Consider the following 6,000-nt stretch of genomic DNA (forward strand, 5'->3'; position numbering starts at 1 on the left):
AAAAAACAGAACAAAAAGATTACACCACAACTCTTTACCCAGCCTTGAAATTCTTTTAGAAAATAAAAAAGGAGAGATTATGTTAAAATGGATTATCCACACCAGATAAGAATACAAGGAAGGAAAATGACAGGCTGGTCTATACACCTAAATACAAAAATATACAAATAGAAATATTCAACTCAGTCCTACAATGTATTAAATAAACTGCATCCGTGAACATATTGGCTGTAATCCAATAATCCAGTTGATTATTTCACGTGGACGGAGACAGAGCCATGCCAGGGGAAGTGAAGTTTGAGCAGCCAAGCTGGAGGAAGGCAGGTGCCCGGAGATTCAGGCTCTTCCGGAGCTGGGACCTGGTTCTGTCAAGCGTCTGGCCCTCTCAGCTTGCGCATGGCCTTCCTCCCAATCTTCCTCACAGACTGGCTTTCTCTACCTTAGGAATTGTGGCTGGCGCCTCTCCCGAGTCTACACCCTACACTTGCCGCCAGGTAGAGACGATCTGCGTCAGCCCACGTTCCACCGTTTTGGGGGAAGAATTCTGCCTCCTCCTGGACTCTTCAGCTGCGCCGGGTGGGAGACTCTGGGGAAAGGACTGTGCATTAGCTTCTTGTTGCTGCTGTAACAAGTGTCATAGACTCTCCCACAGCCCTGGGGGTCAGAAGTCTGACCTCACTTTAAAAAAAAGTAATATTTATTGGAGTACAGTTGCTTTACAATATCATGTTAGTTTTTACTCTTTGGCAAAATGAATCATTTCTACATACAAATGTAGCTCCTCTTTTTTTTAATTTCCTCCCCATTTAGGTCACCACAGAGCATTAAGTAGAGATCCCTGTGCTATACAGAATATGCTCATTAGTTGTCTATTTTACACATAGTATCAATCGTGTGGAGGTGTCAATTCAAGTCTCCCAGCTCCTCCCACCCATCCTTCCCCCTCGGTATCCATACATTCATTCTCTGTGTCTGTGTCTCTGTTTCTCCTTTGCAAATTAGATCATCTATACCATTTCCCCAGATGCCACATATATGCTTTAATACATGATATTTGCTCTTGTCTTTCTGACTTACTTCACTTTGTATGACACCCTCTAGGTTCGTCTACATCTCTACAAATGACTGAGTTTGTTCCTTTTTATGGCTGAGTAATATTCCATTGTGTATATGTACCACATCTTCTTTATCCATTCCTCTGTTAATGGACCTTTAGGTTGCTTCCATGTCCTGGTTTGAAGTTGCTTACACGAGGCTAACCAACACTTAAATAGCACTTAGTCTGTGCCAAGCGTTGGTTTAAGCCCTTGACACAGAGTCACTCAGGTAATCTTTGCAACACGTTTTTCAACTTCAGTGGAGACAGAAACCATTAACAACAGAGAGGTCATGGGGGGAAAATCTGTTCCTTTTTATGGCTAAGTAATACTCCACTGTTTGGAGGGGCCCCAATTCGTTCATTCATCCGCTGATGGGCAACGGGGTGGCTCCCATCTTTTGCCTCCCCCTTGATCTGACCAGTGATGCGTGGATCTTAGTGGGTGACCAAAGAAAACGGTACCCTAGTGTGTGATGCTGACATCACAAGTGACAAGAATGCACAGATGTGCCCCTGGGGCCCTGTGCCCTGCCCGCTGTTTTGGGCGGCAGAGCTAAGAGCCCAGATGTTGGCCTCGGGACACCCGGCTCTGAGTCCTGACTCTGCCGCCCGGGCTCCCGGGACGGCCCTGCCGAGTGTGGCTGGCTGTGCGTGCACTGATGTGGCTCCTGTGGATGCGAGGCTCCCTCGGCGGGCCGAGAAGCTCAGCAGGTGGGCAGCTGCTGAAGCTGGTTCCCAGACTCACGTGGAGAGTGAGTCTCGGGGCCTCGAGGACCAGCCTGCTCGGGTCTGCCTCCCGCCTCCCTGCTTTCCAGTCTGCTGGTCGAGGCAGGTTGCCAGCGGCTCTGAACCACTTTCCCCACCTGGGCTCCTGGGTCGAACTGGGCTGGGAGCTCGATTCTCCTGCTTCCAAACTTCAGATTCCTTCCTCTGAAATGATGTGAGGGGACACACCTTCTGTCAAATTGCTGTGGAAAGGTGAGGGACAGGCTCTTTGTGAAACTGACCCACGTGAGCATCCAGATACAACCCGAGCACAGCTGTGTACACACGGGCAGGGCGGCCGTCAACACCCAGAACGATGGAGAGGACGCTCGTTACCTCTGCCAGCGAGTGCACTCTCTTCTGTTCAGTGGGCCGGGCCGGGGGCAACCCTTCCGTTGGAGGCTCACCTGTGCCAGGGCTCCAGGGCCAGGCCAGGGCAGAAGAGGACGCTTGGGTGTTTGGGGCAGTGGAACAGGGGCGTGGGTAGTCATTGCCTTCTCCAGGGGAGCTTCCTGACCCAGGGATCAAACCCAGGCCTCCTGCATTGCAGGCGGATTCTTTACTGTCTGAGGCACCAGGGAAGCCCAAGGGGATCAGTAAAGAGCCCGCCTGCCAATGCAGGAGACGCGGGAGACGCGGGTTTGATCCCTGGGTCGGGAAGATCCCTTGGAGAAGAGAATGGCAGCCCACTCCAGTCTTCTTGCCTGGAGAATCCCATGGACAGAGGAGCCTGGTGGGCTGCAGTCCACGGGGCCGCAGAGTCGGACACGACTGAGCGACCAGACAACGACCAGGATGCTGTAGAATATTGTGAGACTGAAGGCCACGGTGGTGTTTACCTGGCACACGTCGGATGAATGTCCACGCCGCCCACCTGGGAGCCCGTGCTCACCTGTCTGCACGTCCGAGGGCACACCCCACGCACACGCACCCTGCCCGCCCCCAGGCTTCCTGGCCTCCTGCGGTCAGTTTTCCTCGAACGAGGCCAGGGCCGGGCTGACTCAGGTGGCTCACGGCCAGCCTGCCGACCTTGCCCTCGGCTCTGGCCCAAGAAGCTACAGAGAGAGAACCGCTCGCGTCCTGAGCTCTGACCTGCCCTGGGCGGGCCTGCCGGCCCTCTGGCCCAGGGGTCCAGGCCGCCGGCCACGCTTCCTGCCTGCCCTCCTCTCCTGCCAGACACGATCGGAGAGAGAAAATCCCATCCCCCAAGGGGGTTCTCCAGAGTCCTCCTTGGAGAGAGGCCTATAGGAAGGGCAGAGGCTGGCTTTCCTAGCCTTAGGAGCTGGGAAGGCACTCTGAGATAACTGGGCCGAGCGCTCCACTCACCAGGTAAAGAAATAGGTCCCCCGTATTGGAGGTGGTGGTGGTGGTTTAGTTACTCCGTCATCTCTGACTCTGTGACCCCATGAACTGTATAGCCCGCCAGGCTCTTCTGTCGGTGGGATTCTCCAGGCAAGAATACTGGAGCGGGTTGCCATTTCCTTCTCCAGGGGATCTTCCCGACCCTGGAACCGAACCCAGGTCTCCTGCATTGGAGGCAGATTACTTACCGACTGAGCCCTCCGCACAGGGTGGTGAGCCCTCCCCAGGCCCAGCGGGCGCCTTCCGCCCCCGGAAGTCACCAGCCCCGTTGGAGTCCCGACTCCCTCCTGCGTTAGGACCCCGCGGATGCAAGGTGCCAGCTGGCCCAGGGTTTTGCTTCGAGCCCCGCCCGTGACCATGGGGCTCCTCCCAGCTCCCATCAGGACGGGCCCTCCCGAGTCCTGGTCTCCCGGCGCTGGCCACTGACCAGCCCTGCGGCGCGGTGATGCTGCTGCTCTGGGGAGCGTGTGGTCTTAACCCAGTTCCGTTCACCTGCACCCTCTGGGCATGCGGGCTCACGTCTAACCGCAGGGCCGAGGGGTGCCCCTGAGCGCGTGCTTGAGACAGGCGGGGTGGGAATCCCCGGGCGGTCAGGAGGCGAAGGCTCGGGGCTCCCAGTGCAGAGGGCCCGGCTCAGCCCCTGGTCCGGGAACTGGATCCTACAGGCCGCAGCTGAAGCCCAGCCAGCACACAAACTGTAGGAAAAGGGATGGGCCGGGTGGGCAGCAGGGCCCAAGGACCCTTCGGGAGGGCCCTGACTGGGAGCGGACGGGGTGCGGGCCGCGGTGTGAGGGCTGGCTGGGAGCCCCGGACGCGGGGCAGGGAGGGGCTGCCTGACTCAGGGGGCCGCGGGGAGCCGGGCCGGTCGGGCTGCTCGCTCTCTGCGTGCCCCCAGACTCATCTCCTCCCCTCTCTGCTGCCCAGTGCTGCCAGAGGGGCCGGCCTGTCCCCACGGCCTCGGCGGGCCCCCCACCCGCTGCCTTCCGGTTGGCGTCAGCCTGGGGGCGGGGACCCAGTCATTGCTGGGCCGTGAGTCAGCAGGGCTGTGCCCCAGCGGCTGTGTGAGTGTGTGTGTGTGAGTGTGCACGCGTGAGTGTGTGTGTGACTGAGAGTGAATGAGTGAGTGTGCCTGTGTGTGTGAGTGAGTGTGTGTGTGTTGTGAGTGTGACTGTGCACACATGTGTGTGTGAGTGTGTGTGAGAGTGTGCATGTGTGTGACTGTGCACGCGTGAGTGTGTGTGTGACTGAGAGTGTGTGGTGTGAGTGTGTGACTGACTGTGTGCACATGTGTGTGTGTGAGTGTGTGTGAGAGTGTGCATGTGTGTGACTGTGCACGTGTGTGAGTGTGTGACTGAGAGTGTGTGTTGTGAGTGTGAGTGACTGTGCACACATGTGTGTGTGAGTGTGTGCGTGTGTGTGAGTGTGAGTGAATGAGTGTATGTGTGTGTGAGTGACTGTGTGCACATGTGTGTGTGTGACTGTGTGTGAGTGTGCATATGTGTGACTGAATGTGTGTGAGTGTGTGTGAGTGACTGAGTGTGTGCTGTGAGTGTGAGTGACTGTGCACGCATGTGTGTGTGTGTGCGTGTGTGTGTGAGTGACTGTGAGTGAATGAGTGAGTGTGTGTGAGTGTGAGTGACTGAGTGTGTGCTGTGAGTGTGAGTGACTGCACACATGTGTGTGAGTGTGTGCGTGTGTGTGAGTGACTGTGAGTGAATGAGTGAGTGTATGTGTGAGTGTGTGTGTGAGTGTGTGAGTGACTGTGTGCACATGTGTGTGTGTGACTGTGTGTGAGTGTGTGCATATGTGTGACTGTGAACGTGTGTGAGTGTGTGTGAGTGACTGAGTGTGTGCTGTGAGTGTGAGTGACTGTGCTCACATGTGTGTGTGAGTGTGTGCGTGTGTGTGTGAGTGACTGTGAGTGAATGAGTGAGTGTGTGTGTGAGTGTGTGTGAGTGTGACTGTGTGCACATGTGTGTGTGTGACTGTGTGTGAGTGAGTGACTGTGTGACTGTGCACATGTGTGAGTGTGTGTGAGTGAGTGTGTGTTGTGAGTGTGAGTGACTGTGCACGTATGTGTGTGTGAGTTTGTGCGTGTGTGTGACTGTGAGTGAATGAGTGTGTGTGTGTGTGAGTGTGAGTGACTGAGTGTGTGTGAGTGTGTGAGGGTCCCAGCCCAGCTGGGCAGCCCTCCCCTGCAGTCCTGGGCCCCTCTGAGGGGCCGTGTCCAGCCTGGGACGCTCCCATCCCCTGCGCTGGTCCCCTCCTCCCCGTCTACACCCTGTAAACAGCCCCGGCCCCCTGTTGGCAGGTCCCCTGTTGGCGGGTTCCCTCTGCCTCCTGCCGGGACCCGGGTGTGGATCCTGTAGGTCAGGAACAGTCAACGAGTATGGTGCTGGACGCTGAGGGGAGGCTAAAACGGGTCTGACACTCACTGGGGCGCCGGGCTCACCCCCGAGCAGACTCCAGGGCAGAGCAGGACTTCTGGGCGAAGCCACTGCCTGCTCTGCGGAGGACGGGGCTGGGAGAGGAGGCCCTGAGCCCATGGATGGTCAGGATGACACCTGCTCTGTGGAGGACGGGGCTGAGAGAGGAGGCCCTGAGCCCACGGATGGCCAGGACGATGCCGGCTCTGCAGGAGGATGGGGCTGAGAGAGGAGGCCCTGAGCCCACAGACAGTCAGGGCGATGCCGGCAGCTCCGGGAGGACGGGCCAGGTGGCTTGTCCCGGGTGCAGGCGGTGCGGATGCTGAGCCTGCAGACAGGTGCCAGGAG

Source organism: Muntiacus reevesi, chromosome 7 (genome assembly GCF_963930625.1).
Source record: "Muntiacus reevesi chromosome 7, mMunRee1.1, whole genome shotgun sequence".
NCBI lineage: Eukaryota > Metazoa > Chordata > Mammalia > Artiodactyla > Cervidae > Muntiacus > Muntiacus reevesi.